The 24,963-nt window shown below is 34.6% G+C and overlaps 1 protein-coding gene across 2 annotated transcripts in view; it reads right to left on the reverse strand.

Annotated features, from left to right (window-relative positions):
- Positions 1-24,963, reverse strand: part of for (cGMP-dependent protein kinase for) — a 413,902-nt gene that overhangs the window by 384,292 nt on the left and 4,647 nt on the right. The window contains exon 1 of one of the 2 annotated variants that reach the window (XM_028302515.1): positions 11,243-11,435. The exons of the other annotated variant lie outside the window; for it this stretch is intronic. The gene's annotated coding sequence lies outside the window, so the exon portion shown is untranslated. Of the gene's footprint in view, positions 1-11,242; positions 11,436-24,963 lie in introns of those variants that run through there. 2 annotated transcript variants of the gene reach the window in all.

Below are 24,963 nucleotides of genomic sequence, written 5' to 3' on the forward strand. Positions count from 1 at the left end.
TTTCATTACTTTTTAGAGATAAACAAGCAGCTCCATCGAGACTTGGCTAGTTTTTTACAGAATGTTTTTGGTGGGATGTTTGTTTACCCTGCACAATTTAGATATCCGATTCTTGAATTTTTTTGGTATTGTATATTATTATCACTTGCTCAATAATCAGTGAAGAAATAAAAATAATTGCTTCATCGAAATTGCGAAGAAATAAAAATATTGCTTTATCGAAATCGAAATATTTGATGGACAGATATTAAATCGTTTTAAAATCTTGGAAATGATATAAAGCAATTAATTAATTGGGATTATCAACAGCTCGTGTAAATAAAATAAATAAAGCTTATTAAAACGCATCAGTTGGTTTAAAAATGCAATNATGAATCAGCATCATCAGTAGGAGTCAAAGGCAGGCATAGCTGCAAGTCTCGGATCAAGTCCAATGCTTGATCTTATTAATTGTTTTGATTGAATTGTGGATTTTTTGGATTATCAGTGTCAATGGGTTTAAATAAATTTTTTTGGATTATCCGTGTCAATGGGTTTAAATAAACCGGCGTGTCATGTAGCAAAGGTCTGAGATTTTTCTTGTCAGTTCGCACTCATGTATTACCGGACCTAATAAGCAGAGAACACTTTGAGGGAGGTACTTCGTTGCCTTCCAGAGGTTGTGGTACCCATTTGCATTCCGAGACATATTTGCCAATCTCTGTGTGAGTGATTCGCTTAAAGTATATTCCAATAGTGTGGGTTATCTGCCAAAGGAGGCGGGGATTTTTTTCTTGACAGCAAGAGGGACCGGCGCCTCTTGCGATCAATTATTTACTAGACCAAGCAGTAACTTGAATAATGTACTTGATTAACTGTTAATATAGTTAGTATTAAGGTATTCAATCAATTATTAGTATATCAATGGCATTAAGTTCAGTGGCCATTAAACCCTAACTCTGTACCAAATTTCAGCTCTCTGAGTTTATGGGAAGTACTAGTTCTATTTTGATGATCATCAGTGAGTGAGTGAGTGTCATAAATGCGAAACTTTGCTTTCGCTTAACTTCGGAACTAAATGACCTACAGACCTGAAATTTTGGATTTTAAGTATGTGATTATAACCTACTAGATGACGAACATTTCTGCGTTCTGGTCTTATCCAGAGGTTCTCAAATAGGGGCCTGAAAATGCGGCGAAATGGTTCCAGTAAAGGATGGTACGGCAGTGTTTGCTTCGCGCTCGACTTGGCGGGGGCACTGCCGTGCCCCCAGATATCGATGGTCACCTGACTTACATGTAACTAACCACATGATCGTTGATCTATCTAATCAGTCAATCTTTGACGAACCGGCGAGATATGATTGATATGACCAAGTTCATGTAACCATGATACATGGAACGTACCTATTTATAGTTTCGAGCTAGATTATCTTTATGTCTATTTGGACTGGATTTTGGTCGCAGATAGAGTGAATGCCGTTCGAATGTGAACATGAATTTTTTTTTTTAAATTATGCTCATAAGATTACACGACTGATTTCTTACTTGATTTTTGATTGATTATGACACTTTGATGCACTTGATAAATGTATTTTTGAGACACCACGTACACTTAATCGTATAAGTCGTTCAAATCTCGATTCAAAATCTAAAATACCAGGCTGTTATTTGATTGAACTTCAATATTAATAATATTTCAACGTTTTATATGTATCGTTTCAATGAGAATACTTTAATCTTCTAGAATACCAACGATTATGTGAAAAGGTATTCCAATGGATTTCCTTATAAAGCTTTCACAAATCTAAATTGAAGCAAGATAATCGTGTTTAAAAATAAAGAACAATTAAATCCTACGTGACAATAGACACGATGATGAGCATGTTTCACGACAGTCGTAAAATTATTTGAAATTGTTTACTTTACTTACTATATTTAGAATACATTGAAATAAATGTATTTATTCATATAATAATCACAATTAATTAATCTTGAATGTGAATGACCATGAGGGTTTAGTAAACCTTAAAGAATTCTCTCAAGAACTCGTTTTACGTAAATAGTAAATAATTGATAGATACTGCATTAACATGTCGATCGTTGAAAGGTTTTCTAAAGTACAGTTGGAATCGTACATCTTTTCCTAGAAGACGAAATCTCAATTTTACTTGTTTTTGTAATGGAGTGATGGTGTCACACGTAATGGGATTTAAAGCACCGTCATTAATTAGTTTGTCATTGGTTTTCCTGAAAGATAATGAAATATACGTCACGAATAATATAATACAAATATTAAATTAAATTTAATAATAATTCAGGAAATTAGGAATCTCGTGCCACCATCATGCCTTATTTGGTAATTCATGCATTTCAGGAGCACCATTTCTGCTTATTTGGTTTCATATAGTACCTACTTAGGATATAAATAAATTAGTTACAAAATATTTCTTGTACAAATGTCCTTAAGAATGTGTAGGGTATTTCGCCAAAAATGGTCAATTTTGCCTAATTTCCTTGGTACGAAATATATTTTTGTTTTTAACTATTTTTAGTTTCCCATTGTATTAAGTAACAAAAACTAAGCTAATATATCTAAAAGGGGTGTCATAATTCGTTTTAGAAACAAAGTTATAAGGTCATGAATTTTTGGTAGCCAAGGAAATTATTATAAATATTTTTTTCTCCAAGTTTTCTTCTGTGGTTTGCTTTTTTTTTGTTCGACCATTTTTGTGTACCTTCGCAAGCAAACATACCAATGAATATTGTATCATTACGACCTTTTTACACAACTAAGGAAGATAAATTCAGTAGATTGAGTTAAGAGTTAAAAACAAGTTTTGTGATACCTTTTTAGAATCTCAAATAACCAAGGAAGTTTTTAAGGTAATGGGCACGATGGTTTTCCTACATTTTTTTTACACGACGGCTGATCAAAAGTGCAAGACAATGAATTAATTTTTCCTTCTTCTCTGCAATTTCTTAAAATTTTCATACTTTTAAACTAGTTTGTTGAATTTTAATCTTTTCTTTTGATACCCCAACTATCCCTTGTGATAAGGAAAAAAACTAGATTGAAAAGTATCCTCATTTGTAGAAATGGCATGAGAAAAAGTAATCGCAGGTGACAATTTTCTAAAAATGCACAAAAACTTAAAAATCTTGAAAACGGTGATATTTTTACCGGGGTCAAAATTGGACGTTAGGGAGACCATGGCTAGGCCTATCGATGGTTACAGGGTTATCCATTGTTTTTGGGACACCCTGTATAAATATAAAAAAACATGTGTTCGCCTGCCTGGACACAGAAAATTTACTGTTTCGGCGAAATACCCTGTATCTGCTGAGAGTCTGGCATGGATGAGTTTTTAAAAGAACATAGGACTTTTTTTTATTCTTCAATATTTATGTTGACTTTACAAAATGTAGGTATATTTCTAAGCACGCGTAGGCGACATTTAAGTGACCCAGCATATCAATGTCGTTAATTGCCGAAGAGGTCTACTCTGAACCGATACAACGGAATGCTATGTCGTGACAATAACCGTATCGAACTCACTAACCGACTTGGTTAACTTTGAAAGGAGAAAAATAATGAAAAATGTTATAAAACTACTGAACACCTAACTTTAACCGTGACTATAACGATAACCGGTGTATTTTGTATGGAGTTTGACAGATTTTTGACGTTTGTTAAAGTCAAAGTACGATGGTGCAAGAAGTGCAACCCAGCCTAAGATGTTACAGTTGACAATACTATCTGAATCGCGGGATACAAGACTTTGTAATTTCAGTGATACATTCCGAGGTTAAAACTTCTTCACATTCAATCAAATATTGCTTTCCTATTTTGAATACCTACTTACCTACTTCACTTTCAAGCATTTTTTTGTTAAAAACATCCGAAACTAAGTCAAAGAAAAAAAAAACAAAAGATTAATTCAGAGCACTCATATCGCTCGAAATATCGAAATAACCTCTCGGAATAGACCCCGAGCCCTTTGATAATGAGTTTGAAAGTGTCCCGCTATTAGCTTCAATGCTAACGCTCTTACGATAACACGCGTCACGAGACAAATTTTCCGCTCAGCCAGACTGGATACCATACACCTGGCTTTTATAAATATTAATTCAAATTCGAAATCTCTGGAAGATTCTTTAAAATTCTGATCTCTGAATTCTGACGATATTGTAATCTAGGATGTTCTGACGGAAATATTATAATGTAGAAACCGAAGATCGTATCATTTATATACCACGTGGAGTCGAAGCAAAACAACAATACATAAATAATACTAACAATCATGCGAAACAAGTAAACAATAAGTGATTTAAACAGATTACTTATAATTAAACTAACAATGATTCAACGGTAAAAATAGATCGTAGGTATGTAGGACTAGTAACTAAATCAAATAAGACAAACGAAAGGCAAAGAGTCAATACTAATTACTATTTCCACAGTATCAAAGGCGTTTAATATAAACAATCCAAGGTTAATTGATCTGAGATAGTCTAAACACGGCGAATTTCTCGAGGAGGAACTGAAGATAGGAGTTGCTTTCGAAGTTAATGACATGGTAATCTAATGCGACCTTACCCTACTTCAGTTGGTAGGTGTTTCTGTTCCGCATTTTGAAGTCGCGGTGGGTGTGCATAAAATGCCGTGTGATAGGGCGCTCATATGCACACAATCGCTCGCTGCAGGGCTTAATGCCACATCAGTCATGGCCGCAACCTGAATCTAGATTATCTAAGGAGATGTAAATGCCCTTCGGTGGACTCTCACTCACCTTAACAGATCTGAAATCGACAGTTTTATGAACGCAGAATACAATGCGAGTATCCTCTTGGCTGGTTTAAAATATTACGAGCATACAGAAATAAACTTATATGGAGTGGATGCCAAAATTGACTTCTTTAGTATTTTTATTTCATCCAGCAATAAAAACGTCGATTTGTGAATAAATAAACTGCAGAGAGCTTTATATTTGGGTAGTTCAAGAACAGTGTTGCGTTTTAGACTTTATTGGTCCTAACCAATATATTGAATAACTTAAAGTTCTGAAGTGACGATATTATGCTAAAACTATTCTTTGACAACATTAACTGCAAACTCATCTGCACGAGTATTCGAACAATAAAATATTTACATTCATATTCCAACTTGTTTTGACAGCTTTAATGGACGAGCATTACTCACATACACTTAAGCCTATAATTTGTAAAAACATCATCTATAATATTATTTATTGTCAGCTTAAAAAGTATAATATCTTGTACCTTTTAATCTCTTACTATATCCAGATTAAGATCAGTGTTCAACTTGTCGTAAATACCAGTTGCGGTTTTATACTTTTAAGTCTAACTATAAATCATTTCATATCATATACAATTTTAAAGTTGCAATATGGTGCTATAATTTTTCACTAAAAGGTTGGATGTGGGCTGTATAAACGCATTAAGCTTAACAGGTGTTAACTTCTGATGAATTACCGCAAATGTGACTATTCAATTTAAATGGGTTTGAAAAATCACTGTCAATTTATATGGAGAGGTCAGATTGTAGCGGTAATTTAGAGACAAAATGAGAACGACTTTATTTTTATGTTAAATAAAGCTGTATAAGTCGTTCAACAATGTTGGATGTTAATCCAATATACAATTTCGTAGAGACAGAAAAATAAGTCAATATTATTTCTTCGTCTGAAGTTCTTAAAAATACTGTAGCGTTTATTTTCTTGGCGAGAAATAGCGAAATGTATATAGTTACAAGTTGCAACACACCTGACATTATTGTACCAAATTAAAACCGATGTTACACAATTTTACAGGCCATTAGTGGCTTAACGGATGGATGGAGTTATTTCCAATTTTTCAAAGTCACATAATGACTTTCATTATTTTTTGGGTGTCAACACAATTTATAATTATTGCTGTTTATTCTTAAATTGAATGTCGTTTGGTGCCATAACAGCTTTTTATATGTCATCGTTAATTAATGAACGGACTGTTAGCCATTAAATAAAGTGAGGCTATTTTTGTGGATTCAGGTAAATTTATGAAATCTCTGGAACAAGTCTTCTAAACTGTAGTGTAGGAAGAGACTAATTGGACCTCTGCCGCCTTCTAATTGCTTTCAATCAGTAACTTTATTTATCCAATGACGTTTATTTTTCATGTTGCTATCAGAGAAGTGTTCCATGTTTTCGGCGGACTTACCAAAAATATCCCGAAAAGTACAAAATTGATATTTTTTGGTCTTATCTGGGAATTCAATGAACCAGTGTTCCTACAAAAAATTTGACAGCTCTTAAAATTTGTCTCATGATTGTTGGTGTCTATTGCTCAATTGGAACCACAAGATTATTACAGAGTCGTTTATGTTTAAAGAATAATGCATTCGTATTTAAAATAACTCCTCCACTCGTCTCAGTTATTGCTCCACTAAGTATTAACCCTATTCTCTTTTGATTCCAGTCTATTTTTAGCTGCAGTCAATTAAATTCAATTCCGAGATGGCCGAGGGTTGTCACATGTTCAATTATCTGATTTACAGCAACTAGCGTCTGGATGGACGGCGAGTCTTGAAGAAGTAGCGTTTGTTTGAAATTGAGAATAATTGTTCTTCATTGCTCGAGTTATTAAACAAAGTGTTTAACGACGGTTTGGTGGTTTCGTTATTATCCGCCTTGTGTTTAGCAAATGATAGATGTGTATGAACGCATATTGCTTTGGAGTCTAAAGACGCAGATTAATTGACGGGAATCATAGTTCTTTGATCGTCTACATAATATTTAATTAAATTTTTTGGAATGGCATTTTGAGGGTTATTTTTAAGAGTCAATTGGCATCTTGAAATACACTTTTTTGACGAATAAAAGGGCGTAAAATTGTATTTAAAACATCACAAACATACCACCGTCCTTTCGGCAAAGTTGCATATTTAGTTCTCACATTCGTGTCCCATTTATGAATAGTTTGCGGCAAAATAAGGGTCTTCCGGAGTCGACGTTATTAAGTAATTGAAGAGGTTTCGTATGCAACGACATTTGGAATCCAGGTCGCGGTAGTCCAAGACTGTATCATCGAGAAAAAAAGGAATACTTATTTTACAATTTAGAATAGGTTTTTTTAGAGTTTCTCTAGATGTCTTTTTGGGGGATGAAATGAAATATTATGTTTTTGGTTTAATTTATTTCAGTGTTTTGTCTGTAATTTACAATGATGAACAGTTACGACATATCACCACATTGACACAAGACTCCTTAAAAATGATTTTTTTGACCATCAAGCAACTCCCTACCCGGCAATCAAGAAATAGTCCAGTCAATGAATGCCTTAACGACGGTGTAGAGAGAAATCCGTGGTACACAATTTCTGACCTCGGGACTTTATTTAGCCTAGTTAGGTGGTGAACATAGCAAAAGTCCCCGCCCTTAGCCCTTGAGCCGGCGGGGAGAGGGGGGTTTAAAGGTACCACTTTTCGGTTTTTCGCTTAATCCTCGGAAACTATGCGTCCTAGTGACATGACTACTATGAACCAAAAAAAGCTTATTCAATTTGCTACAGGTGAGACAGTCAAGTTTTTCTATATCTTGTATAGTTTTTGCGGCATCTGCTCTAGAAGGTCTGTAAAATTGGAAATTTTATTTTTGTCTTACATGTTCCCATCAGGAGAAAATCGACTAAATCAACATTGAGCAAACACTATAGACATGCGGGAGCATGTTAAGCTTAGTTCCATGGAGGGGACTGCACCGTGCGTATATTTAGACGAACCAATTAGAGCCACTTTTGACTCCTCATCATTCAAAAACTACTGTGCATTAACACTTCAAATTTGGCTCATGTATTGAGACTTGCAAGATGTACATCAGCTTCAAATTTCATAAATATACCTCAAACGGTTATTTAGGTATTGACGTTCAAAAATCGATATTTAGAGCACTACTATCTATCTATCACATGTGAAATGTTAAAATTTACTGGTTTTTTATTTGTTCCTTTGTATTTACATAACTACCTTTCTGGATGCCAAATTTGAACCTTCGAGGTCATCTGGAAGTGGTTAGAATTTGGTCTATAGGTCAGACATGTAGATTTTTGGACGTCAATATCTAAAGAACCGTTTGAGGCATATTTATGAAATTTGAAACTGATGTATATCTTGCAAGTCTCAACACATGAGCCAAATTTGAAGTGTTAATGCACAGTAGTTTTTGAGTGATGAGGAGTCAAAAGTGGCTCAAAGTGATTCGTCTAAATATACGCACGGTGTAGTCCCCTCGCTGGAACTAGGCTTAACATGCTCCTGCATGTCTAGAATGATTGCTCAATGTTGATTTAGTCGATTTTCTCCTGATGGGAACAAGTAAGACAAAAATAAAATTTCCAATATTACAGACCTTCTAGAGCAGATGCCGCGAAAACTATACAATTCATAGAAAAACTTGTCTATCTCATCTGTAGCAAATTGAATATGCTTTTTTTGGTTCAAAGTAGTCATGTCACTAGGTCGCATAGTTTCCGAGGATTAAGCGAAAAACCGAAAAGTGGCACCTTTAAACCCCCCTCTCCCCGCCGGCTCAAGGGCTAAGGGCGGGGACTTTTGCTATGTTCACCTCCTAACTAGTCTAAATAAAGTCCTGAAGTCAGAAATTGTGTTCTACAGTTTTCCATCTATAATGCTTTATTGACTGGACTAAAAGCAAATTAAATGTATTAAGACTTACATTTCTTCTGATTTTTCCTCGCAAAACGTTTAATTTAAGAGGTTAAAAATCAGGTTGGTCCAAAGGTCGTTCTTGCTTTGATTGACAGTTCATTCGTGGTGATGTCAGAGCAAGAAACGTACGTTGTACAATGACGCAAAATAATGGGTGTAATATTTTGACAGCTTATTAATCTGTGGTTTTTAGAGTCGGCACTAGTGCATTAAAACTGTCCAAATCTACAAGTCTAAAGAGTAGGTAAATTGTGATACTTATTGCGCAAGGTTTCAGAATTTTCTGAATGACGTCATTATTTATGTTTTTTTTCCTGGGTTTATGATGCATGTGGCTCATATTCCAGGAAGCCCGTATATTTTGAAGCAGATAAGAAAGAAAAAAAATTTATTTGACAACTAAGTAAATACCTAATATTGAGAGATATTGAGAGTTTAGATTAAACGTCAACCCCTTGTTTAGTTTATAAAGGACTCCATCTAGTAGCTCTAATTCCGTTTGGTACGTAAGGACAAGCAACTCACTAATTTTTTTTGTAAATCAACAAAACTCTACAAATAAAATGTACTACCTAATTGGTAACAGCAGTTGATCATGAGATCCGTAGCAACAAGAATAAAATAAATATTATGAGGATTTTGCCACTTTATAATATAAGTGCTATTAAACTGAATTTCTTGTATCTAACCAAATCGTTATCGGGAATTTTTGTGCTAACGCGTGATGACGTGGCGGCGCGACTAGTTAGCGGGCGGACGGTAATTGGAACCGCGTGATACATTATATTACACGTTATACACAAACATAGTAAACATTGTATAAATACTGAGTAATGGCTGCAACTCAAGTACAAATAAATAACGAAAATCGCACGGGTAAACAGTAAATCTCACGGGTAAATAGATCACGAAACTTTAGTTTCAATTCTGACGATTGTTTGTTTGGGTGTAAAGCCCCAATAATTTTGTAGCCGGTATCATTATGAGCGTGTGAATATAATGTTTCACCTGAGTAAAACACTTCAATAAAATTAATTAGAAAATACTAGGTACTCTTTAATATAATTTTGTAGGTAGGTACTGAAAACAGGCTTCTTCGTGTTTAAATCCGCCATAATCGTCATTGTGAGCTAGTCAATTAGTGATTGACTCATTATCACTAGGTATATCATAATTATTTTATAACTATCCGTGTTTATTTTGGTCGGCTACATTGCTTAGATAAATTCTTATTGTAGGTACTATCATCCTCTGAATATTATATTTCTTATCATGCATTGTAACTAAGAACATGATGTCTGAATGTATTGACTTACAAAGCTTTTACATTTACGTCATCAATATAGTCGAATCTTAACTTATCATGTCTTTCCATCTTTTATAAGCATACGAACCTATTAGATTCATTTAGCCTTATTTTCGTAAAGTTAAAAATTAAAAAGTTTGAACGTTATCTAAAATTTATTATGGTCATTGACCTCAAGTTGCTTGCTTAAAGCACTATCTATTTGTGCTTTAAGTCAGAGATACGATGCTTTTTATCAACAAGCGGCTTATCGCGTATAATTATAGTAACTATGTATTTATTTATCAATACTAATAATTATTCCAACCTGCTATGGACCTACTTCCTTTCTAGAACAATCGAATGCAAGGAGAACTTAGGCGTTTTATAATACGTAGGATATTAACTTATTTGTAGTCTTATTATGTAAATAATATTATGAAATAACGTCTATGTACCAAAGCTTTTTTTAATTCTCTTTTACACTGTATACCTACATTTGTTGCAACATGAGCTACAGGTATTTCAACTTAAAGCACAACTTTCTTTATTTATTTTTTGTAATCCTTATCATTATTATCAGTGAAAATGTCTGAAACGTTAAAGCAAATATTAATTATCCATATTTTTAGATTAATCTAATATAAAATCATTATGGGCTAGTTTACCGAGTTTTGGTAAAGTTAGGTATCAACAAGCTGACGAAGGAAGAGTCTTTAGCTTTAGTAACTTAAAGACGGTACAAATAATGATAACCTCCTCCTTTTTTTGAATTTGGTTAAAAAGATAAAGGGTAATCCAAGATCTAAGCGGGAAGATGTGAGCCTCACAGTTCCATTGAAAGATAAAGACGTTATTTAAATTAGTCTGAATATAGCTATAGTAAAAGCATTAATGTTATCTGTATTTCATGTTTCCTCGTAATTAGCTTTTATGGCTTGTGTTATTTTTAACATCTTGAATAATTAATGCAATTGCAAGCCGCGGGATAGAGTCGTGTAGAATATTCTACAGTTACTCGTTTTTGCTGCAGACAACTTAAAGGTCTAATGGGTAAACCTAGTAGATAAGTGGAATTTATATTCAGATACTCATGTGAATAACAAGACATGCCTTTCAGTTAAATTTTTAACAAAGCAAGATCAAATTGACGTGACAGTAACTGCCGAATTCGTTCCTGCTACGCTCACGGAAGAGGACGTTCCAGAAATAGGCCGAGGTCTTTTCAAGGGAAGAAATTCGCTACTTACAGTTGATAAAATCCAGAAGAGAACTGTCACTTCACTCACACAAACACCGATATTGTTCAACCTTTTTATCCTTATCACAGATTTTCGTTCCACAAGGATCTTTGCCGGATCTGTTGGTAGACTGGTAGCTTAGCTGGGTGTTTTTTCGAGATATTTTATCAGTACGATAGCGGAGACGAGCGCACGTGATCACGGTTGGACAATAAATTCATATTGAGTCGCCTGCGCAGACCGACAGATTTACTAGTCCCAGCCACTTGAGATACGGTGCAAGTCATGAGAGCTACTGTTATTATGAAACAAAGATATTGTGTTCTTAGATACTCAAGTATTGGTAAAGAATGTGATAATTATAATGAAATTTATTTATCAAATAAAATAGTCACAAAGCAAAATACTTTGTAGAGATCTTGTATCCTTTCATCTGTTATTGTTTAATTTTGTTGGTACCAAATAAATGTTTTTTCTTTCTTTCTTTCTTTCTAAAATCAATATTAAGAAATAGAGCCAGAAGAATGAGAAGAAAAGAAATTCTAACTATTTTCTTCGGCTCTATTCAACTGGTGAGTACCTACCTACTTAAACTATTGAAAGGAAAAAATAATAAAATCTTAAGCAAGCGATCCACAGGCATGCCTACGTTATGTCATAGATAAATAAGAAAATCTACTGATGTATAGGTAGCTCTATACAGATTACCTTAAAGTCGGTTACAGATAACACTATTAGTTACCTATTACGCGTTAACACAAACTTAACTTCCTGGAAAATTTGGAAATCTACAGTGTGTTTGGTTTAGGATAGGGCTAGCGATAATTTAAGGCGATGTTATAATGTCAATTTTATCGACAAAAATGCCCCCAAAAATGTGCCCGTCAAAACTAAATTTTATGACAAATACTAAAATTCATTAATATTTTTTAAGTTTTTTGTCAGTATTTTTCATTTATGTGTTTTTTTAATGACACATTATTGGCGTACAAATGCATTTTTTTATTTATCTGTAAGACGGGCACATAGACATACCTACAAACAGTTTTTATGTAGTCACATAAAAAATTAAGCCCCTTCCAAGAGGAGGGGGATGGGCCCACATATGGGGGCTTTTTTGTCGATAAAATTAATCACAACATCGCCTTAAATTATCGCTAGCCCTATTCCAAACATCCTGTATAACGATAAGCAAATAAGGTCCCTCTGCCTTGGTCATAAGGTGCTTCAGTTATCGACGTAAACACAAACGTAAAATATTCTACTGCCTTGTTTGACAAGTCAATCTACATAGTTAAATACCTTACTGAAAAATTAAAAGTAAAACCGCTGAAGCCATTTAATTAAAGTTAGATTGAAGTGTGGAGAAAAACAAATTCTTTCTAGGTGGAGTCCCCAAGTATCACTCTTGATCTAGACATTCTAGACTTGAATCATTCTAATGAGGGTTTTCGCGATTGAAAAATCCGCCAGATGGCAATACGTAGACGCGAGGGTCAAATGCTGCATGATTGGTTATTTTTGACATGACATTGACAGATATGTGATCCCGAAAAAATGTGAATTCAATTTTAGACCTATCCAATTGTTGGTAAAATCGCGCGTAATATTTCAAAGTTTCAAACGATATTCCAAAGGGTTAGAAACTAATGGAAAATTTGCAATATTGAAACAGATAATCGTAGTAAACCCGTCGTACCTATAATCTCGAAGAACTAGTATGTAATCACTGACTTGCCTGCTTGTCTAGTCTAATAGCGTTGGTTTACTTACAGGTGGAATATCAGATGACTTGCTATTTTTAGTAAATTCTAATTAAGTTGATATTTCTTACATACGCTTAATTAATTTTTGCATAATCGAAATCATTATTAAAATAATTTACCTACATCTCTATAAAATTATTTAATACTTTGGTTACTCAGATAAGCATTGTAGGTAAATCAAGAAATAAAATGTATCCTAAGTCGCAGGTTTATTTAGCTAATCTAATAATTAAAAAAATATTAATGATTTAAAATATGATGAAAAACTGTTACAACGTCAAAGTTATTATACATAATATTTTTAGTCGCTGCTGCCATCTAGCGTTTGGTAGAGGAACTTTTCTCAGTAGTTACTGTCACGGGTCACGCAAACTAGATGGCGCTTTTTGCGTAAAGTAAACTTATGTACAAAATGGAGATGCGTAGATGCCCATTTGATTTTGAACCAATGCTACAATAATGTATAAATAACTATGATAAAATACAAACTGTGCAGTTTAAATATTACGTAGGTAATTACCTACTAAGTGAATTTTTCATAGTTGATACTGATTAGTAATCCCAACTAATATTATAAATATATAATATATAATATATAAATAATATTATAAATGCGAAAGTAACTCTGTCTGTCTGTCTGTCTGTTACGCTTTCCCGCTTAAACCTCGCAACCGATTTTGATGAAATTTGGCATAGAGATAGTTTGAGTCCCGGGAAAGAACATAGGATAGTTTTTATCCCGGTTTTTGAAACAGGGACGCGCGCGATAAAGTTTTTCTGTGACAGACAAAATTCCACGCGGGCGAAGCCGCGGGCGGAAAGCTAGTTATTCATGTGTAGGATCACAGATTAATAAATTACTGTAAAAAAAACAATTCATAGTTTAAAAAAATGCGTGTGCATTGGCTCATAATGAACGTAATTCCAGGCTCGTGCTGCAACCCTGCTTCGAGTAAATAGTTATGTTTATTATTAACAGTCTTACCAGTTAGCATTATACCTACAGTTTAACATAATTTTAGCTAGGCTTAAAAACATTGTAATTTATCTATGATAAAATCTTGATTTAATTAATAAGTTTCCATTATCAAGCGATTAATTAAGATAAAGCGGACATAATTGTATAATAATTACGAATTTCAAAGTGAATAAAACTTATGTCCTACCTACCTATTATTTAATTTGCAACAATAATAAAATTAAGATTTTGCCCTGTAACAACACTCAAGCGTAGAAATTGATCATATTATAGGAAATATTATAGGAATTTATGTAAAATAATGACATAAATATAGGCTTATTTTCCTTATTTGAAAAATATTTCCCATAAATAAAAAGTAAGCTTATGAAACAAGCTATACTTACTAGGTAATTTCGAGATTCTAAGTAGGTAATTTGTATCAATTGATACCATCCTTCATTCCTATTACCTACTTGGTCTTTAGTAATAAATCATACATTTTTGGGATAAATAAAAAATAATTTCAAAATGTTTATTGCAAAGGCTGATAATGAAGTGTTTAGTAACAACCGTTTTTCTATCCTTCAAATAAAAATATTAATAAATCTACTTCTTGAAGTAGACTTAATAATCCTTATGACGCACTCGGCGGCGGTCACACTGGTGCTCTTTTACCAAAATATATTAAGCCAAAATAACTTGTTTATACAAATATTGGAGTTGAGATGCCGGCAGCTCGAATTATTTCAGTACCTACCTCTAGTACGAAAAACTGTCTTCTTCGAAAGCTTTCGTTTCGACAAAATTAGATACTCAGCCTTCGAATTCAACGACAACGTGACGATCTCGACTGTCAAAATTAGTTTCGTGCTACCATTTCTCATATTAAGTTCACTATATCAATATCACGCTCACAGGGGCCTGTACGGCTAGCACGAAAAACTTTCGAGTTCCCATCGTTTGCGTATTCGAATCGCTATCAAAAGATTTAGTACGAAAACTGCAACAGCGCTCTTGTGAACGTGTCGTAAAGTGAACTTAGTATGAGAAATGGTTGCACGAAACTTATTTTGAGAATCAAAACTGTCGCGTTATCGTTTAATTCGAAGATTGAGTATCGAATTTTGTCGAATACGCAAACGATTCGAAGATTAAAGTTGTTCATGCTAGAGGTACTGTTTATCTTTTGATGGCGATTCGAATACGTAAACGATTCGAACAATGTTTTTCGTGCTAGAGATACTGAAACGCCTAATAACCGCGGGCACAACGATCTCTAGTGAACCGGTCCCCGCGCATTCCAAGTATGATAACGTGAACGCATGGCTTTCGGTGTTCTGACACTGGACGAGTTGACAGATCCCACTTGTATTCTTAAGAATACAGAATACAACCGCCAACCGGTTAGGATCACAAGGGACGGTCAAAATAAGCTATAAAGATTTATTATGCTAACCTTGGTGTCTATGACGATGATTTAAACAAAATACTGTGCTATAATTAAATACGTAGATCATAATAAGATGTAGTATTTAAATGGGATATTCCACACTGAGAGCGCCACTAACTTGCGTAGCCCGGTTTTTATTTGAGAATGAAATCTGATTGGTTATTCAAAACATTTCTTCGCTCCTCCGCGCTCCGTGTAAGGCCTAAATTCAATCAAAGTTCCTTTTTAATTCTGGAACTCATTTACAATTGTCCACACTTATGTCGAAATACAGTAAGACCTAGTATTTTTAATAAAAAGGGAGGACACAGCCCTACATACCAATAAAAAGCAAGTTAAGGTGTCATCAATCATCGTCCGGTTTTCCTGGATGCCAATGACGCGTCACAAACCAGTCAAACGGTGAGTGCTAATGAACGTTGACACCTTTTTTGGAAAGATACCGGCAGTATTACTGTTGATACTGAGTACCTAATACTGACCAGATAATTAATGCAGTTATTGCACATTTTAACGTAAAATTAGCAAAGAGTTTGATAACTTTGAAGATAACTTTGCGCACCACACGAACTAAGAATTTTATTAACACAGACCACTCAATATGATAATGTTTAAGTTTTCAGTTAAAATGTTTAATTTGATCAATTTTATTCAACACATTAAGTACCTACTCCTGTAGAATTTGTCTAAAATAATTACGTCATTTTTCACAAACTATATTTATCAAGCTGACAAATAGTTACTTGTTTTTCAGTTGTTTCAAAATGAAGGCGATTTTACGAGCGCAAACCCGCATAAATAGTATAATAAATTGCAAAATTGACTTTACACCTAATAGTTAATATGCCCGTAGCGAAATATGAAGTTTATGGAGTCGTTGACATCCATTGGATAAAATATAGATATTGCCATAACAGAGGTAGAAGAAGTAGTGCCTCATTTTCCAATAGACACAGATATGAATGAACTTGAATATACCCCGCAGAACTGCTAAACTCAATGGCAGTGAGCATGGCACATAGCTCGTAGAGCTGAGCTGTTGGCCATTGGGGCAGAAAAGTTCTCGAGCGAAAGACATAGTGTTGGCAGCCCTGCCACTAGGTGGACCGATGATCTGTTGAAGGTCGCGAGTTGTAGCAGGCTGGATGCGGGCAGTGCAAGGTCGGTCATTGTGGAATCCTTGGGAGAGCCTTTGTCCAGCAGTGGACGTCATTTGAACGGGCGCACCCACCATACCGTCCACCGAAAAGAACTAATGCTAAAGTTGATAGAACTCGGAGGTTTAGTTTATTATTGAAATATCATACAGTAACAGATGAAATACTGCTTATTCCAGCTTTTATAACATTTTTATTAGAAGGCTATTACTTGGACCACGGTTAATATCGATACACGCTATCTGTCTCTAGTGAGTCTACTATACATTATCTACGTTATGTTAATTGTGTAGTGACGACCTATTTACATGTTTCGTAGTGTTGACGGTGGTTTTTATCTCCTTTTAATCGCGTGTTTGTTTCAGATAACTGTGTAATAGAATGCTGACATTATTTTAATTTCCTAAATTGGTACACGGTGTAATTATTACATTTTTTACCATAGCAGCAGTGTATCAAACCTATTTATTATTATTTTAAGGATGAGGTATATTATCTTCAGATAATGATCATATCCCTAGCTTTATTAGAGTTTACCTAGCTTCTACACTCGCGAGCAAAAGTATGGAATCACTTACATGAAGTTGTTTCCACGCGATCTTGTGTACTAACGAATTTGTTAGTAACAAAAAAAGTAGCACTATTTTAAAGATTAAACTTTTAACTTTAAATTGATACCAAATTCATTTAAATCACACCGGTATTTAAAAAGATATCCCGGCTGATGTGAAGAAGTAAGAAAAAAGACATGTACCAACTGTGTGATACGTCGCGAGTTGCGGCCTATTTACCCCCTATAAAAGCACGTGTTTTCGGATTTTTGTGTTCACACGTTGATCCATACACATCTCGGCTTCTTTTGACACTTTACCTGGGATTCTACACCTACAGAAGCAACACAAATCGTTGCACTGTTGCAAGAAGGGCTCAGCCAGCGGGCTGTCGCACGTCAGCTCCACATAAGCCAGTCCTGGGTTTCGAAAGTTTTAAGACGCTTTTGGGAGACTGGTGGCTTTATCCCGAGACCAAGTTCTGAACAGCGCCGGTGCACATCGCAGAGCAATGACCGTTTTTTCATGTCAACCTCTCTATGAAATCGTCATTTGACTGGTATCGACGTCCAGCAAGAGCTCAGAAATGTTCGTAGGATAGCTGTTAGCAAGTGCACAGTTCGTCTAAGATAATATGAGCAATAAAATTTGACTCCAAAAAGGCCTGCCACAGGCTGGAAACTGACGGCAGGTCACCGACAAGCACGCTTTCAATTAGCTCGCACTCGGAAGGCGAGTAATGGAGGCGAGTTTTGTTCTCCGATGAATGCAGACTGTTTTTGCAGTGCAGCAGTCGAAGAGGTCGGGTCTATAGACGGCCTGGGGAGCGATTTGTGCAGTGCTGGTTCGTTAAAACATTGGCTTATGGGGGTGGCTTGCTCGACTTCCCATCGAGATGTGTAGGAGCAAATTGAAAGCGTGCTTATCGGTGACCTGCCGTCAGTTTCAAGCCTGTGGCAGGCCTTTTTGGAGTCAAATTCTATTGTTTATATCTTAGACGAACTGTCCACTTGCTAACAGCTATCCTACGAACATTTCTGAGCTCTTGCTGGACGTCGATACCAGTCAAATGACGATTTCGTAGAGAAGTTGAAATGAAAAAACGGTTTTCCCTCTGCGATGTGCACCGGCAATGTTTAGAACTTGGTCTCGGGATAAAGCCACCAGTCTCCCGAAAGCGTCTTAAAACTTTCGAAACCCAGGACTGGCTTATGTGGAGCTGATGTGCGACAGCCCGCTGGAAGAGCCCTTCTTGCAATAGTGCAACGATTTGTGCTGCTTCTGAAGGTGTAGAATCCCAGGTAAAGTGTCAAAAGAAGCGGAGATGTGTATAGATCAACGTGTGAAAGCAAAAATCTGAAAACACTTGCTTTTATGGGGGGTAAATAGGCTGCAACTCGCGACGTATCAAACAGTTGATACATGTCTTTTTCATTACTTCTTCACATTAGGCGGGATATCTTTTTAAATACTGATGTGATTTAAATGAATTTGGTATCAGTTTAAAGTTAAAAGTTTAATCTTTAAAATGGTGCTACTTTTTTGTTACTAACAAATTGGTTAGTACACAAGATCGCGTGGAAACAACTTCATGTAAGTGATTCCATACTTTTGCTCGCAAGTGTAGTTGTAATTTAGTTAACGTCAATCGAATGGCATGAAAATCTTTTCTCAATCCTTGAGATAAACTGAAGATCTTATGCATTTGCGTATTACAGCATACGTCATAATTATGATCGATCATGATATCACATACCTATATCCATTTGGGAAAACGCCTCAGCGGGATTATTCCGAAAGTTATCAGGAGTTTCGAATGTTGTCATCCCTCTCACGCAAAGAGAGATGTCAACATGAGCAAAGGTGACAGATAGACCCAAAACTTTTACAGCTTTTCGGAATAGCCCTTTAGTTTTGCTCGTCCCATTCACATGCAAATGCGATTTATCTGTTATCAAAAGATTAAGTGAAATTGGGTCATTAGGTCCGTATAATCACAGAACTGTTGGACAAAGTCCAATCGTTAAGGATGACACACACACCGTATTCTATTTTAGAATACAATACCACACGTCCCGCCCGTATTTACAATTAAGTATACGGTATTAATGTTGGTATGCACTTTAGTTACATGATAACTTTATAATGAGTGCATTCATTGCATAGGATTATTAAATCGCAGTTTAGATATTATGAACAATTTAAGACGAATACAAATGTGTGTGAGATTATCAGATCAGTGTTGTCACCACAGGTTATGGATGGTTAAAATATCTGAACTCAAAGGTTTTAGGTTCTATTCTCAGGTAGGGCTTACTTATTAAAACATCACTTGGTGTACATATTTGGTTTGTTATCATTGCATCATAAAGGTAGCAAGGCGCTGGACGCAGGCCGCTACCAACCGGTCAACATCATCATCATTGGATTGGGGGAGGTCTATGTTCAGCAGTGGACGTCCTATGGCTGAAATGATATGATGATGACTGTGAGTTGGATGAAACTGTGTCACGTTTTTGTCATTAATAACAAGACTAAATTCAGGACCTTTTCTGATGAAGAACCTAGGTAGGTAGATGGTACATAAGTTACTCATGTTTCTAGTTACTTAATTCCTACTTGAGATACAAAAATTAAATGTCTCTGTCTTTGACTTTTGAAGTGCAAACTGTTAATCGCAAGGTACTTTTAGGTCGAGGTTTATGTGATGTGATAACTTGACAAGGTCCGACAAAAGTACAGTCGACACTGCACATCAGCCTATACATTTTTTTGTAAAACAGCACTCTATTTCAACGACATAAGAGACACAGAGTTTAGCTTGATGCGCTTTCGTCTGTATCTATAAAATATTAAAGAAAAGCAGCCCTGTGCCCATGGTAACTAGACACTGAATAGGACATCTAGTTTTATAGTTTCTATATTGAAATTACTTACTAATAGAATGCGACTTGCGAGGTGTAAGGTGATTAACTTTAAATACGATATTAATAACTAAAATGCACATAATTATGCTGATTGGGTCTTATTAAATTAATTAATATTAAAGGTCTCCACGGGTTATTATTTATAAATTAAATGACGCAATCCTGATAACTACTACGTTTGATTTTAGCCCAGGAAACTCTTTGTAGTAACATTCTGAGATGTAGGGTAAAACACCCAGTAGTCAGCCTCTTAGCGCAAGTCGAAACTGTCGACTGTTATGTGTTTTGTTTTGAAACTATTTACAAAAATCATAAGTAAGTATATAATTATATGAAAGTAAAGTCAGCTACATTTTTTACTTGATATTATTAAAAAATATATTTTTTATAAAAAATATAGTTAAGAATTTATTTCTTCAGATATTAATTTCATTGTTTTCTTATCCTGATTATATTTTATTGCAAACAAAATTACTTGAATGATGAAAAATAATAAAATTATTAGTTACGCTACAAAGGGATAAAGATGTTAAAGGTTAAGATGAAGAAATAGGGCGATAATAATTATGAGACCTATTTTTAGTACAAAGAATCCTTGAATTGCACCTATTAACAACAATAGAAACAATTGCATGCAAATTGGCCAATCATAAGTTACGGATTCGTGTTTAAGAATTTCACTGAAAGTTGCAATACCATAGGTAGTAAGTGTAAAAAATATGTTTTAAAATTGATCAGCATAGCTATTGCGTGTTACTGATTCACATAGTAGTCACGCAATTTTTTTGCCGTTGACCAGGTGTCTAAAAATACAAATTAAGTATATCTCCGTAGTCTCCTCAATTCAAAATAGGAAACACCGTGCGCGTTCATTTTCAACCGGCCAGCCGAGCACTTATTGCATGCAATCTCTATGTAAACGGTCACACATGACTAAACGGGTCTAAAAATAACTCCCCAGACCCGGGATGGGCATAGAGATAACTGGCCTAACCCACCAAACTAGTCATATAAATAGCGGACGAATATAGCTTAGGGTCGTAATCGTAATTAACAACGGAAAAATTATTGAGGTTGCTTACTTATGTCTTTTATTAAATGTTAATAGAGTTCAGTTTTCCGTGATAAAGATAATCCTTAGTTGGATTACGTATTTTTTGGTGATTTATATGAATGACACTGTAATATTATGTTCTCGATTGTTTAAAGTTCATTCTAGATTTATGTGTTGGATAAATTCATCTACCTAAATTGCGTTCTTTACAACATGAAGTAGTTCTCTGACGCAGGCAGATTTATAATAATGCTACAATCTAATAATACTACTGGTTGAAAGTGTTGGAACTGTTATAAAGTCACTGTTTTTATGCGTTCGACATTGTAGTCTAGATGTAGACTGTTTTTTTTTTCAGAATAATAGAATCGTTTTAGAATGTAAATTATTTTCAGTCTTCACCAATCTATCTATGTGGCACGAGTAGTGTCAGACCAGGTGACTGAAGCTAGAAAAACAATGTTTTATTAACTTGTTGACGTCCATTTTACGATACTGTGAATTCGTACTTTTTTAATCAAGAATATATTGCACGAAATGCACCTATTTGTGACAATGTAAATACGCATCCTTCTACATTGTATTACGCTTCATAATTTTCAGTCTGCACTTCAATATCGCCGTTCCTCTTAATGTAGGACAAAATTTAAATAGTTATCTTGAATACTTATTCATTACCACTTTTGTCATTTATTATTAGCTGTTTTACAGCAGCGATGACGTTCGTAACGTATCATGCGAGTTAATATTTTGTGTTGTAGAAGTATTTTCGTAGTTAATATATTATTTTCTTTTGAATTTGTTATATTATTATGCCTGACTTATTATTATTATTGGCAACTTCCTACAGTCAAGGCATAGTAAAATCTAACTGTATGTTTCCAATTTAAAATACATTACTTGGTACTAACGAAAAATATGAATAAAATATGCCGTAATCTTATCTGCATTACGGGTATTAATTAATTAAGTCGTGTTCGTAAAATGAAACAGAAGGATGTCGCACAACAGGTAAATATGAAATCGTACGCTGTTAAACTACAAATGTTTGAAAAAGAAGCACTAACTGTAGGTACAGTCTTATACTATTTAATATGATTACCATGATAACAAGCCGTAACCTTCAAATCGGAATTTCCATCGAACACCTGCCAACTTCAGTGTTCGGAAAATGTTATTGAACTTGGCATTGGTTTGAGTTTCAACACCTTTTCGTCGCCAATGATATCGGATAGGCTTTTTCTGTACTCTCAAAATCTCAGATATATTGAGATTAGTTGAGATAAACCATAATTTCATATGAAATTGTAATGTACTTTGTTCAAATATATCATCTGTAGTTTCTTCTTTCTTCTCTCTTTCCAGAAACTAAACCAGCATTTTCTTCTTTTGCCTTTTCTGGCCTTTTAGTCCTTTGCAGAATATTTCTTTTAGATTATGAAAAATTTGAGTTTTACGATACGTCTTGCGTTTTACTTTTGCACACAAAAGGGAGTTAGAGCTAAGTAGTTACACAGCTCACCCATAATTACTAAATTAATGAAAATTCTCAAGTTTTCTTGCAATTAATTATACAAGAGATAGCTTGCAAGTTCTGTAAGATATAACGTCTCGGAATAATCGGATCCACCGTATGTTTTACTCGAGTGCATTAACGGCAATACTCAGCCGATGCAAATAAGAAGCGATCAAGGTCACGCAAATGGTCGGTTTTGTATGTAACTTGTTAGTGACTTTTAGTTACGGCGTTTATGACTCGGCGGGAAATGTCAACGCGTTTTGTGCATTAACCGATGACGAGTTAAATGCTATTCCGAGTTAAGTGCAGTAAGTTTCCTTGTGTATTTTTAGCTTCTGGCGTGAGTGTGACGCGACGTGAGCGTGGTGTGACGTTGCCCCAACATGATATTATTATGATGCCACATGTCTCAAATTGTATGGAAGAAACATAATGCAGCAGTTATAATAGCTTTGTATTAAAATAAAGTATTAAATAGGTAGCATAGTTAACAAGAGTATGATATCATACTTAAAATGCAATTAGGTTATTAAACGCCTAGGTTTGATAAACGATCAATTTCATTCAAACAGCCGAGATGAAATTGAATTTAATAAATCTATGTCACTCAAAGTACTATTCGGTATTGGAGATAATTTTAGACAAAAATCCTTGGATACAAAGTTATATCAATTGTTTGATTTTTATTTTGTGGATTATTTTTATAGCAATCCAATTAAAAATACACACTTATTTATTTTGCTTGCAAACGTAGTAGTAATGAAGTTTATTTCAATCTCCGTCAATACGAGTTTAACTAGTTGAGCGGCGAGAGCAAATAAACTCAGCTGATTATTGATCCTTATATCTGATTTCGTACACAATTAGACATAATAATATAACCTCATTTATGTTTACTTGTTGGTATTTTAGGATCAAACGCTGCCGTAAATTATGTTTTTTCTTGCGCTATTTGCAACTAAGCTAGCGAGTAACATTTGCTAAATATAATTTTATGAGAATAATGATGACAATTTCGTTATTATTTTCTTAATCTTAACACAACCCTTTTTCTAGTTAGGGTAAAATGTACTGACTATTGAATATAGGCTTAGCACCTGTAAATTCACCTTATTTTTCTTTTCAAATTGTTGTGGGTTTACATGCTCTTTACTGAGTTACGGTTCATAGTCTTTCCTTGTTTCATTATACTGTCACTTTCCTCAAATAATTTTCCTTACTTAGGTGTGACCAGTAATAATTATTTTTAACAGAAACCGCTATTTGCCATCAATCAATAACTCCGCAAGATGGCGCGTATCGCGAATAGATTTTAGCTATCTCGGTCATGGCTTATTGCTGAGACCTACTCATAAAGCATTTTCCTCTGAGATCTAAGTGAATCTTTAGTTTATTAGTTTTCCATGTTTCATAATAGCTGTTAGCTTAGCAAGGTTTAAGGTAAGTACGACTAACTATGCATTTTAAGATATTATTCAAGAATATCTATAAAACAAAGATCTAAGAAGATAATTTAATAACATATTACTGGAAATATCATTTCCAATGTTTGTTTAGATAGTATGCTATTGAGAGCTGGAGTTCAAAGCCAAAGTAACGCCTAGATAATCTGGTACATGCATTACTGGCGATTTGCCATATACTAAAGGAGTACTTATGGGAAAGATATAAAATTACGATAATTTTCCTACTAATAAAAATTGGATTGCTCTAAGATTTGGAAGTAACTCAGATCTACATGCGGTTTAAATACAGCATGTTAGTATAATCCGTTTTATAGCTCATAAATAAATAACATACGTTTTTAATTCGGTTTACATCTGCGATTTACATTTGGCAAATGTTATATTTAATGATAAGTACCATCTGAGACAAGAAAAATACTCTATTTGACGTACAATTTCTTTAACATGACATACTCGTACAATAATTTGCCACTAAAGTAGGTACCATAGCATTATTGTAAGTGGCATTTTATTCGCAATGGTATTCAAGTGCAATTTGTAAACGTAGAAATCAGTAAACGTTTCGAAGTATAACGAATTATGTTTGTTCTTCGTCTAAACAATCTTGCACGATTTCTATTGCAATTATCTTATAGTTTAGGTCAATCCTTAAGCAGTGCTAAACGAACGGGCTTAGAAAGGCGTTCTGTAGACAGGTAGGTTCTAAAATCTCGTTTCTTACTTCACAAACTAGTCTTAAAGCTGCCATGCGGTCATTCATATTGATGAAGGTTTTTCCAGAGCTGCTGGATTCGAATTACGATTTTAAAATTCTTCAATTGAATGTAAATTTTGGCCAAATCGGACTACTTAGTTGCGAGGCGAAATTTCAATGGTGGA

This window comes from Ostrinia furnacalis, unplaced genomic scaffold (genome assembly GCF_004193835.3).
Source record: "Ostrinia furnacalis isolate ACB-3 unplaced genomic scaffold, ASM419383v2 OfSCF1131, whole genome shotgun sequence".
Lineage (NCBI taxonomy): Eukaryota > Metazoa > Arthropoda > Insecta > Lepidoptera > Crambidae > Ostrinia > Ostrinia furnacalis.